Source organism: Dermochelys coriacea, chromosome 2 (genome assembly GCF_009764565.3).
Source record: "Dermochelys coriacea isolate rDerCor1 chromosome 2, rDerCor1.pri.v4, whole genome shotgun sequence".
NCBI classification, from domain to species: domain Eukaryota; kingdom Metazoa; phylum Chordata; order Testudines; family Dermochelyidae; genus Dermochelys; species Dermochelys coriacea.
Genome location: NC_050069.1, coordinates 199,390,645 through 199,403,701, shown reverse-complemented (window position 1 = coordinate 199,403,701; position 13,057 = coordinate 199,390,645). Strand labels below are relative to the sequence as shown.

General features: G+C 41.5%; 1 protein-coding gene across 5 annotated transcripts in view; it reads right to left on the bottom strand.

Annotated features, from left to right (window-relative positions):
- The window catches only part of TOP2B (DNA topoisomerase II beta), a 132,446-nt gene that overhangs the window by 90,540 nt on the left and 28,849 nt on the right, over window positions 1-13,057 (bottom strand). The window lies entirely within an intron of this gene.

The following is a 13,057-nucleotide window of genomic DNA, read 5'->3' as shown; positions in this document are numbered from 1 at the left end:
CAGAGGGGCATTGCTGGCACATGATGGCATATATCACATTGGTAGATGCACAGGTGAACGAGCCTCTGATGGTGTGGCTGATGTGATTAGGCCCTATGATGGTATCCCCTGAATAGATATGTGGACAGAGTTGGCAACGGGCTTTGTTGCAAGGATAGGTTCCTGGGTTAGTGGTTCTGTTGTGTGGTGTAACACGGCTGCTACTCTGAAACCTGTAAATTAATTTAGCGATTCATTTCAAATTCAATTCTTGAACTCAGAACACTGGTTACAGAAATAATTCAGCATATTACTAGATGGTTTGCATACTAATTCCCACAGATTTCATACCTCTTTCAACATATTCTTTGTGTGATATATTAAGGTAAAACAGCATGTACAAAAGGAATACTTTAAATTAGGCTTCCTTCTGTTTCTGAAATAAGGACACTGAATTTCAATTGTATATTTAAATGTATTAACTCTGAACTCATTCAACTAACAATACTCTAAACAATGAAAATCATAGAATCATAGGACTAGAAGGGACCTTGAGAAATCATCTAGTCCAGTCCCCTACACTCAAGGCAGAACGAAGTATTATCTAAACCAGAGGTGGACAAACTACAGCCCGCGGGCAGGTCCTGCCTGGCTCCTGACTCCTGGCCTGGGAGGCTGTTTCCCCTCCCCTGCAGCCATGCTGCCGCACGGGCAGTGAGGCTGCGAGCTCCTGCTGCTCTGAGCAGCATGGTAAAGGGGTGGCGGCAGCGCATGTGCAATGGTAAACACATTCGGTAGGCGGTCCCGGGGGGCAGTCAGGGGACAGGGAGCGGTTGGGGAGTTGGATGGGGTGGAGGTTCTGGAGTGGTCAGGGAACGGGGGGTTGGATAGGGCGTGGGAGTCCCAGGGGAGGGGGGCGGTTTATGGCAGGGGGTCCCAGGAGGAGGCAGTCAGGGGAAAAGGAGCGGGGGGGGGGTTAGATAGGGGACAGGAAGTGGGAGGGGGCAAATAGGGAGCAGGGGGCCAGGCTGTTTGTGGGAGGGAACAGCCTTCCCTACCCAGCCCTCCATACCGTTTCACACCCCGATGTGGTCCTCAGGCCAAAAAGTTTGCCCACCCTGAGCTAAACCATTCCTGACTGGTGTTTGTCTAACAGGCTCTTAAAAATCTCCAATGATGCAGATTCCACAACCTCCCTCGGCAATGTATTCCAGTGCTTAGCCACGCTGACAGTTAGGAAGTTTTTTGTGATGTCCAACCTAAACCTCCCTGGCTGCAATTTAAGCCCATTGCTTCTTATCCTATCCTCAGAGTTAAAGAAGAACAATTTTTCTCCCGCCTCCTTGTAACAACCTTTTATGTACTTGAAAACTGTTATAATGCCCCCTCTCAGTCTTCTCCTTTCCAGACTAAACAAACCCAATTTTTTTCAATCTTCCCTCACAGGTTATGTTTTCTAGACTTTTAATCATTTTTGTCACTCTTCTCTGGACTCTCTCCAATTGTCCACATACTTCCTAATATGAAGTGCCCAGAACTGTTCACAATACTCCAGTTGAGGCCTAATCAGTGCAGAGTAGAGCAGAAGAATTACTTCTCATGTCTTGCTTACAACAGTCCTGCTAATACATCCCAGAATGATGTTCACTGTTTTTGCAACAGCATTACACTGTTGACTCATATTTAGCTTGTGGTCCATATGACCCCCAGATCCCTTTCCGCAGTACTCCTTCCTAGGCAATCATTTCCCATTTGTAAGTGTGCAACTGACTGTTCCTTTCTAAATGGAGTACTTTCCATTTGTCCTTACTGAATTTCATCTTATTTACTTCAGACCATTTCTCCAGTTTGTCCAGATCATTTTGAATTTTAATTTTTCAAAGCACTTGCAACTGCTCCCAGATTGGTATCATCTGCCAACTTTATAAGTGTACTATGCTATTAAATCATTGATGAAGATATTGAACAGAACCAGACCCAGAACTGATCCCTGAAGAACCCCACTCGTTGTGTCCTTCCAGCATCACTGTAAACCACCGATAACTACTCTCTGGGAATGGTTTTCCAACCAGATCAATACATGTATTCCTTTAAATTTTGGTGTGGACTGTTAGGCCCTGATCAATTTCAGTGGGGCTTAAGAACAGGTAAAAGTGCTGTCCTGAACTGGAAAGCCTTCTGGAATTTAGGCCTTAAGGCACACCAAACATCACCTACACATCCTGTTTAGCTCACTGAGTAATTAAGACTGGATTCAACCCTGGTTTACATTGGGTTTACGATGAAGATAAGCTGGATGCAGGACTGTCAGCAGTAAAATAGGTGGTGAGGCTCCAATGACAGAAAACAGACACAACCTCCAATCTGTTGGCATAAGGAGAGGATAATCAAATCATAGTTGTAACTTGAACGGTTCACAGTACTGGGAGGGAGTGAGAGGGAGAGAAGTATGGCCAAGTCTTCTAGTAATGTGCTAATTAATGGCATCTACCAAAGACCAGCCCCTGATTAAAGCTAAACATTTCCTTCCCACAACAAACTCCAAAGGAGAGGTTAAATCCTTTTAGAGCAGCAGCTTTAGTGAAGCACCTCTCTGAGTCAGCCAGGGCAAATCTAGTGAATGATCAAATACAGAAATTGTATGGTGTTTATCCTTATTTATACATAAGGATTATTTTAATTGGAATCACGCACAAAGATATCTGGGGCCATATTACACGTTTGCCTGACTGGCAGAGAAGTTAGTAGGAGACATAATTCTGGCAATATTCTCCTGTATATGAAACAGTCCTCTCTCACAGCCAATTCACTGATTTAGAAGCAACTGTTGATATAAATATTAAAAAGTATCAATAAACCAACAGGGCCAACATGTTTTCTGAAAAGGGAAGAGAAGGAAGAAAGAAGGGAGGAGGACTGTGTGGGTGATTCCAGAAAGGAAGTTTACATAAAAGGAAGCAAACAAATTTCTCTCTAACCAGTTTGCCAATACAGACATCTGGGCTCTGATTCTAAACTCAGTGCAGCTGTGGAAGGACAGACCAGGTGAGAGTACACTACCTTTGTGCCCTTTCCCACCCATGATTCTGCAGCCACATGAGCTACAAGATAACGCAGCCCAACAGCTGCTCTAACTTGCACTCAACTATCCTAAACCCAAAGAATCAAATACAATGGCTCTCCAGCCATGCTCCCAAGCCAAAGGCAGTGAAAGAGGGTGGGCATGCAGATATTCTGCTATCTCTATGCCATCCAAGGAATCCTCCTATGTCAAAGGAATTCCCAGTTGGCTTATTCAGCTAGCTTTATGTAGAACCATTTTAAAGTGATCCCAGTAAAACCCAGAAGCACCCTAAGTGCTAAATCACAGTACGCAATAAGACTCTGTATTTGACTATATCAATTACTTAATACTTTATGGACATACCCTATAATAGCCTGTGACAGGGTGCTGGGAAAAGGGTTGCAGATTCAGCCCTCCGTCACACTTGCTCCTCATTAGGAGAACAAATTAGAGCGGGCTGGAAGTAACCTGGCCCTAACTGGGGAGTCAGGGACAGCTGCTACCTAATTTATGCAGCCCCAAGCTAAAGTCTCAGGGGAAGGAAACCAAGGAAGAGCAGGAGAAAAGGGGAAAGGCAAGGAATGTAAGGAGGGAGGTAGCTCTCCCCTTCCTCCCGCTGACAGTGAAGGGTTACTTGTACGTGGTGAAATGGTGGTGGGAACAAGCCTGAGAATAAGGTGCACCAGTGGTTACAAAACCCAGGGTGACTTTATGAGCCTAACAAAGGCAGAAGCCAAGGGGGCCCTGCCATTCTCTGTTACATAGCCCAACAAAAGAGATGTGATTTCTAAGGGTGGTGTAGGTAATGCCTATACTGAAGTGTTACAGCAGCACAACTGTAGCTCTGCTGCTGTAGTATTTCAAGCATAGATATGCCATCAGAGGCCATGGCTAGCACTCCTTTATGTTCCAGTGATCTTTGGCTGCAGGACTGGGACCTTGAAACTCTTGTCAATCAGCATAAGAGCTTGTCTATATGAGAAACCTTACCCATTGTACTGGCATAGTTAAACCTATAAACAGTAGATTCTGCTTAATCGTTATCCTAATATTAACAATTGTCGCTTAATAGCAACATTTGCCAGGAACTGATCCCATCCCATTGACTTTACTGTTATGGGATTCTGATATTGGCAACAGGCACACTGCTTACTAACACCTTTTTTGGAAAGCGCAGGTTTGCAGGTCTGCAGCTAGGGAAGGAAACACTAGGGCTGCACAGTACTTCACCCTGTGCTCTCCAGCGTATAACCTGCCCTGGCACTGGGGGCGGGGAATCAGTACTTTCCAGCACCTCTTTCCCTGGCTGCAGCAAACCTCCTCAGGTTGGGGACCCACTGCCGACACAGAAGGTAACAGGCTGGGGTGCTCGTATCTGTGCCCAACAAGGGAGCCCCTGCCGGAGTCCTGGGGCTGCAGGCAGGGAGGGGAGGTTGTGGCCTGCACAGCAATGGTGAGGAGGGGCTGTAGCCCAGACGCCAGGACTTTCCATGGGGAGTGGGGATCCTGGGGGCCCACAGAGGTGCACAGTACCTCTCCCTGTGCTCTCCAGGCTATGTCCTGCCCTTGCATCAGGAGCCCAGGTTCTGCATGTCACAGTCCTTTGTTCCCTGGCTTCAGCCCTACAGGCAGGTTTGCTGAGCTGAAGCCAGAGAAGGAAGTGCTGGGACATCCTGAACAATGGTCGCCTGGCACTTTGCAGAGATGCAGCCAGAAAAGGCATTTCCCAGCACTTCCCAAGCTGCAGGCCCAACTAGCCTTCCACTTATTGGCAATTTATAGATAATAGCAACTTTTTGCTGGAAAGCAAGAGGTTGTTAATAAACAGAATCCACTGTAGTTATATCGACATAACTTCCTGTGTGAATGCTCTTATTCCAGAATAAAAATGTTTTTTTTGGATCATCTTAAACCCAAAGAGGGAAGATTATCCCCTCCCGCCCTCCTCCAAAAATACTGAAATAAGATTGTCAAGATGGTGAATTATAACAATATAACTATATTGGTTTAAATTCACACCTTATCTTGTACCAGTACAATCTTCCCATGTAGACTGACCCTAAATTAAAATAAGCTAGTTTACTGTGGGGACTGGACTAACTTCAGGGGATGCTTAAATTTTCACCCTCCTTCCTGAGTTGGGCCAAAGTGCAGGGAGGATAAAAATCAATTTTTTTTTTTTTAGAAAATCGGATTTTTTTTTATTTAAATCAGTTTTTTTATAAAATGCTTTTTGAGGAAAAAACCTATCTAAAGATAGCTTTAATTAAGATACATTATAGCTCAAAGATATCTCATCATGGAATAGGGATTATAAATTATATAGTATGAGACAATATATTCATGTAATGTTTAAAAAAAGTTTTGTAAATGAATTCCAACAATTCATGGATTAGGGACCCAATATTATGGGGTTTCGGGGCTTCTGTATAGATTATTTAGGTTAATCTTTCTATCTACCTTATGGAACTCTGTGCTCAGTCTAGAAGAGACCATCAGAGATGCTTAGTTTTGCAGTTCTCAAACTGTAGATTTGTGTCTCCAGAGATAACATGCTTGTTAACAGCAAAAATGTATTTAAATAAATACAAAGAGGTGAGAAATAACAGACCTCAACCCTATTGTCCCTCGGCAAATTTGTGTACACAAAGTCAATCCCTTACCTCTCTCTAAAAATGCAAAGTTTCAAAAAGTTCAATGAATAGAAGATTGTTGGGGGCAGAATAGATCCGGACAAGGAGAAGAAGTCTGGAGATAAAGGTGAGAAGGGAGGGACAGGCAAAAATGAAACTGTTCGAGCAACATACTCCAGAAGTCTTGAGGTCTTTCTGAGTGTGTAGCCTTCATTGATTTGAGATCTACCAACCATTCTCTCACTAGAAGGGAAAACCTATAATGGCAACAGGCCGTAAGAGAGACCCAGTTTGGGAATATTTTAAATGAAGTTCCTCTACCTGGGGGGTAAGACAGGGATGTGTGCAAACTGCAAACAGTGCAACAAAGAAATGCAAGGCCTGGTTGCCCAAATGAAACAACATCATGAGAAGTGTTCCTTCTCAGAAGGAAGCTGCGTTGAAGATGATGAAAAGAACATGGCTGAACATGCAGGATCTTCCGGTTGGCAAACTTTTTTATTTCATACTTCTTTCTTAAGGACTGCCTGTCTTCCTTCTGGACTATTCTTGAATTCTCATGTTTGAGCAAAAAATATACTTGTTACTCTATGGTACTATCATTTTAGATGCAGTTGTGATAAAAAATTAATAGCTGAAATAGGCCAATCTTCCTTTTACAATTTCACCTTTAAAGTAGTACCGAGCGTCAGTGAATGCAATGAGCAATATGGTAATAATAATTAATAACTGCATTGACTTATTTTGTTTAGGAGAATCCATCCTCAACATACAGGATTCTGAAGATTCTCCTTCAAGATCACCTTCATTTTCTATAGTTTCAGAGCTATCTGCCAATGATAGTGTTTCAGTCACATCATGTATATCACATAGCCACAGTATATCACCTGTAGCAAAAAGAAAATAAAAATCTCCATCATCCAGAAACCACAGATAAGTTTGTAGTAAGAACCAGCAGATTACAAAAAGAGGTAATTGATAAAAAAATTGCCCAGTTTGTTTATGCAACAAACTCTCCTTTCTGTCCAACTGAAAACCCACACTTCATTAACATGGTTCAGTTATTAAGACCAGGATACAGTCCACCCAACAGAGCAGATGTCGCAGGTAAATTGCTGGATAGAGTGTATGAAAAGAGAATTGAGCAGTGTGCAAAAGGTCTAGAAGTTAAAATTGTTAACCTGAGTCTTGAAGGGTGGAGCAATGTCCACAATGATCCCGTTGTATGAGCTTGTACAACAACAAAAGTGAATGACTTCCTTACAGAAACAACTGATACATCAGGAAATGCACACACAACAGAATACTTACAAGAAGTAGCAGTAAATGCTGTAACAAACTGAAAAAAAAATTCAAATCTCTAGTACGCAACTTGATCACAGACAATGCTGCAAATGTATCCAAGATGAGAAAAATTATTTAGGAGAGAGTCCCAAGCTAACAACATATAGTTGCAGTGCTCATTTGATGTACCTCCTAGACAAAGACTTCAGTGTCAAAGAAATAAAGGCTAATGTTGTTGAAATTGCAAAATACTTCCCTAACCGCCACTTTGCAGCAGCTGCTCTGAAAAAAGTGGGAGGAACCAAGCTAACTCTCCCACAAGACGTGAGATGGAACTCAGTAGTGGACTGTTCTGAGCACTATATCAAGAACTGGCCTAATCTGATGACAGTTTGTGAACAAAATCGTGAAAAAAATAGATGGCACTGTCACAGCCAAAGTTCTAAACATTGGGCTTAAGAGAAATGTTGAACACATGCTGAGTACCCTGAAGCCTATTTCTGTAGCCTTGAAGAAAATGCAGGGAAATAGCTGTTTTATTGCTAAAAGAAAAGGAGTACTTGTGGCACCTTAGAGACTTACAAATTTATTTGAGCATAAGCTTTTGTGAGCTATAGCTCACCTCATCGGATGCATTTTATTGCTGACGCTGTTGAAATTTGGAAGGAACTGAGTGAGATCTTAAAAAGAGAAATATGCAACAAAAGAGTTAAATTACAAGCATTAAAAAACCAAATGGGACAAGCACGATCTCCAGCTCATTTTCTTGCAAATATTCTCAATAGTTGGTAACAGGGTCAAATCCTAACTGCTGAAGAAGAGGAGTTGGCTATTACATGGACATCCAGCAATCATCCCTCCATAATGCCAATTACAATAAACTTCAGAGCTAAGTGTGAACCATTCAAAAAAATATATTTGCCGATGATGGAACTGGTGGAAGTCACTTAAGCACTTGATTCAGAGACTGTTGAAGTGATAATCTCACTTAACAGCAGTAGATTCTTCTGCCAGTGTAGAAAGAATATTTTCTTCCTTTGGACTAATTCATTCCAAACTGAGAAATTGTTTGGGACCTGAAAAAGCAGGAAAATTGTTTTTCTTTTCCAGATTATGAACAAACAGGAAAATTAAGGTGAGGACTACTGAGTTAGCTGCAGAAGCCAATATTTTAAGTTCCTCATGTTCACCTGGTTGACAGTCAATTTAATTTTTGTTCAAAAAAAATTCATTAACTATCTTAGTTAAAAACAATTTTAACAAAAACAAACCTGGTTTTAAAAAACTTGAGTGTTTAACTACATTCAAAAATTCATATGCTTGTTTTGTTAAAAAATATTATGTTTGCTGCTGAAGAAAAAAATCCAGAATACATAAACATTGTTGTTTTAGTTAAATAAAACAATGTAAATGTCCATCTGGTGATGTTCTCCTCCTAATACAGCATGGCAAGAAAATCCTCCAAATATTAATGATTAACCTGTTGAATTGCAGATAGTTCACCTTCCAATGACTTCATAAATATCTGCTTCAATTACCTTTGCTAAGTGAAATAACCAAGCAATCATTCATTTTCTGATATAGCTGTAAAACTAATCTGAAAAGCTTTCAAAATAAATCACTTTAAAAATGTATATAGGTGTACTTTCTAAAAATGAAACCTACATCTGTCTCTGAATTGTGAAGAATACGTATTAAGGTTATAACAAGAATTCACTTTTAATGTAGAAATCCATGATTAAATTGAGTCTTCCTGACCAGTGATTTAAATCAAATCCACCCTGCCAAGTGTGATGAAATTCCATTTCCAAAGGCCTGTGTCTAAGACAGGTTAATGTCAAAATTTTCCTTGGATAGTCTATGAATCCACCCAAGCCATTGCTTCTAGAAAAGTAATTGCTATGTAATTCTAGAAAATCTATTTTCATATCTGCATTTCCCTAGATGCCTTTTACTGTACTACTTTAAGCGAAAAGATGTTGCGATGCTGTTTTTTCTTTATTCACATCAGGCAGTACTAAAGACCCGTTAACATCTTTCAATGCTGCATCCAATTGTTCCCAAGAAACCATGGTCATTCTTCAATAAGGAAATCAGATTTGTTTTGGAAACTACACTGCTTGTTGTTAAAGGATTAAGTCACAAGATTTATCTCTTGAAGAATCTAGTTGTACTGCATAACGTACTTCTAAACTAAAAACTAATTAACTAAAGGGGTGGGGGGAGAGTTGGCTTTTCTGGCCCTTTCTTCTGTACTTTTTCGTAAGCTTCTACCTAGATCACTCAGGAAGCATAAGTGCAATGAATGGCTAGATATAAGGTCTTAACTGAGGTTTTGTAGACTTTAGGTCTAGAAAGGGACTATAGCTCGTCTTCTCTCTTATATCTGTGTAGGACACAGAATCTTCTCTGGGGTGGTACAAGACTTTGGAATGAACTCCCCTAGGAACTAAGGACTATCACAAATCTCACCATTCTGCTCCAAGTGAAGGCACATTTCTTTGACCTTCCTTTTGGTAATACAAACACGTGGCATCAGTATATTAAAAAACACCTTACCAAAACAAGACACTTCACTCACCTCTCCCTCTGAGGATGAGAGAACACACAACATGTGACAGATGTGTAGTCATGTTGCTTAATGCACAACTAGACGGCAGTCAGATATTATATGATATAACAAAACATATACGGAACAGAATATCTAACCAATTAAGTCTTTTAAGCAGGCATTAAGGGTCTGATTTTTCCAATTCTTTGTTGTCCTGGGGTCCAAAGATCCATTACAATGAGATTTTTACAGCAGTGTTCCTTCAAGGTGAGAAGCAGGATCATCCTTTTAAAAAAGGGCACCCAAAATTAGGTAAATTATATGACCTTCATTTTATCTTCCCTTGGGCACTGACGTATGGAGAAGACATCTATTGAAAAAAAACCCGTCATGGATAAAGACTGAGTGATCAATATGTAGAATCTGATTAATGTAAATACTGGCAGCCACATGGCCACCTAGCGGATCTCATTACAGGACACACGACTTCTCTCCTCTGAGACCATCAGTGCTTCTACAGGTTGGATTTTGACACTTCACAGAGGGAAGGATTTGCTTTAGGAATAAATGCTATGATAGTTATGAGGACTTCATGTCTGAATCAGAAGTACAATATGACGTGTCTTTAGAGAAAGCTCCCAGCTTCAAAATTCACCATACTAAAGAAAGTAATGATCAGGAAGTCTATTTTAATTAATGGAAAGTACACTGACACCTGCCACAAGCGTTCAATTGGATAGCAACCTACAGGACGAGAATGAGAATCCAAGGATGTGCATTCAATTCCTATGGGGCTGGAATTAGAAATGATACTATCAAGGAGTATTTAATGTTGCGCTTTGTACAAAATTTCTTTTTCTTGAACATTCTGAGAACACTACAGTACAGATATTTGATCTTTTACTTGGACTTTTTCATATATCCTCTTGGAGGAATGCAAGACTATGGTTCAGTTGTTTAATACGGTAGTTAAACCATGGACTTTGCTTCACCCAGTAGAATATGTTTTTTTGTTGACTTCGACTGGTGCTCTGATTTCTATTGCTGGCATGGTCCTGGGAAGCAGCGAAAGAGGTTGGAAGACACTCAGAAGTGACATTATCCAAGTCTGCAGTAGTGTTGTAGCCAGGTCAGTCCCAGGTTAGGAGAGAGACAAGGTGGGTGAGGTAGTATCTTTAAACGAACCAACTTCTGTTGGAGGAGACAAAAAAAGCTTTCAAGCTGCACACCCACCTTGTCTCTCTCATTACCCAAGTTTGTAAGAGATCATTCAGGGAGAAGCCATAGGGCACTTTATTGCTTTTTCAAATGCAAAGAGGTCAATCACCAGTTCATCAAACTGACTCACCAAGAATGAAGATACTTTTGTATACAGATTCCATTCTGCTTAATGCAATATGCCATGTAAGCCTGGGCGTTCATCTTTCCCTTGATGGGCACTGCAGAGAGATAAGAAACTTGGCTCTGCCAGAACAGGAGAAGCTGACCATGTTCTTCCTCATGAAAACACCATCAGAGATATTGACAGTCATGAGCAGAACAAGCCTTACCCATAGAAATAAGAGTACTCCCAGATCTCAATAAATTCCACCAGCAGGTACGGTTTCTTTCTGGTACCTATTCCCTGGAATTAATCGGGAACTGAATGAGCCCTGTCCATTACCTTCAGTTAGCATCTGACATAAGGACTGTTCACTAATGAGAGGATCCCTTCAAAAATTTGCTTCTCTGCATTCACCAGCTAAGAAAGCGAAGAATAGACAAAAGGACCTCTGCAAACAGATGTGATAGGGTGAGGTATGAAGGAGATAATTATTGGAAGGGAATAATTACTGGAAAGGAGTTACTGGGTGGGCTTCATATGAATTCTTTATTATTAATTCTATTATTGTTATTATTATTAACAGTCATGTTTATTATGGTAGTGCCTAAGGGACAACCAAGAATTGGTCCCCATTGTGCTAGGCACAGTACAAACAGAGACAGTCCCTATCCTGAAAAGCTTACACTCAATATAGACAAGACAGACATAGGGTGGGGAAGGAGTATTAACACACAAGCAGAGTAAATATTGTGATGGAAGCAAATGTCCTGTTCTATAATTTTTTTCAGGGGGATAGGGTGTTACTTAGGAGGCGATAAGCTAAATGGAAAGAAAAAGGTTAGGGAAGGATGACATAGGGGTCAGGGAAGGGGAGAAGAAAGGAATGGCAGGTATGGAGTGAACCTGAGGTGAAGAGATTGGGATAGGAGGAAGGGGGGGCTGGTGCGAACAGCTAATCAGCACAGGGCAGAGAAAATCCAGTCAAAAACTACAGAAAGTTCTCTGAAATGTCTAAAGTTTCCTGCTTTGGCTGCTTCTGCAGATGATACTCCCAGCTGGAGTCTGTGGCTGGCTCCTATCTGCTGTTTTCCCCCAAAGGTCCCATAAGGGAAGGGAACCAGGCACCATCTCAGTCCCACTAGTGGGGGAAGGAGGGTGTCCTCCCTGCACAGTTCTGGGTTCAGTGGGATGTTGGGAGAAGAGAAGACACTGAGATCAGCATTCCCCCAACAGGCTTCACTAAGAACTGTACTTCCATTTCTGTGACAGCACTTGTTCCCTTTATGACTATCTTCATCTTTTATTAACATTCTTATGAGATAAGATCTTATACCTAATAGGGGTCATCCTCAGCACACATCCATGATTTACTTTGCAGGTGCCCTGTTTGTGTTTATCAGGAATACACCACAATCCAGAAACTGTCTCACACTGTATTTTTCAGCTTTCTGCAGAGCCCTGATCAGCGGAACATAAATTTCCTTTTTCCTTCAAGTCAATATTAATACTACCATGATCCTGGAAAAGACCCTGGGAGCATGTCAGATTAAGTGGTAATGATATCCTGGCATTTTCCTGGGCTGTTTGAGATTAGAAGTGGGATAAAACTGTGCTTGTGATTCTTGCACAGCTCCATAAAGTACCGCTCCAGGCGATGTCTGGTGACCTCATTTTAACCCAAGATGCAGGTAGTCATTTGCTCCAAAACTGGGGTCTAACTCCAGACAACACTGGGTGGGAGTAATGTAGATTGTACTGAGGCACCTGAAGACCACTACTGACCTCACCACACTACCTGATATATTCAAGCTACTCCTCAGACAATGTACACACTACAGCTTAGGTCAGTATAAGTTATGTCACTCAGGGGTGTGTATAAGTCACCCCACTAGAGCAATCTGAGTTACACCAACATAAGCGCTGGTGTGGACAGCATTATGTCACTGGAAGAGCTCCTGCAAACATAGCCACCACTCGCAGGGGCTGGAGTAATTAAGTTGATAGGAGAGCTCTCTCCTGTCAGCTTAGAGCATTTGTACTAGCCACAGCACCACAGTACAGCTGCAAACTCTGTAGTGTAGCCATAGCAGTATTCTCTCTTGTAATTGCAGGACTTCAACTTGCCACGTGATCTGTATTTCTCTGTACAGTATCTGGTAAGAGCCAGGATTGTAAATCTACTTTTCCAGTGCTCCATGCCTCAACCTTCAATAAAGTTTCAG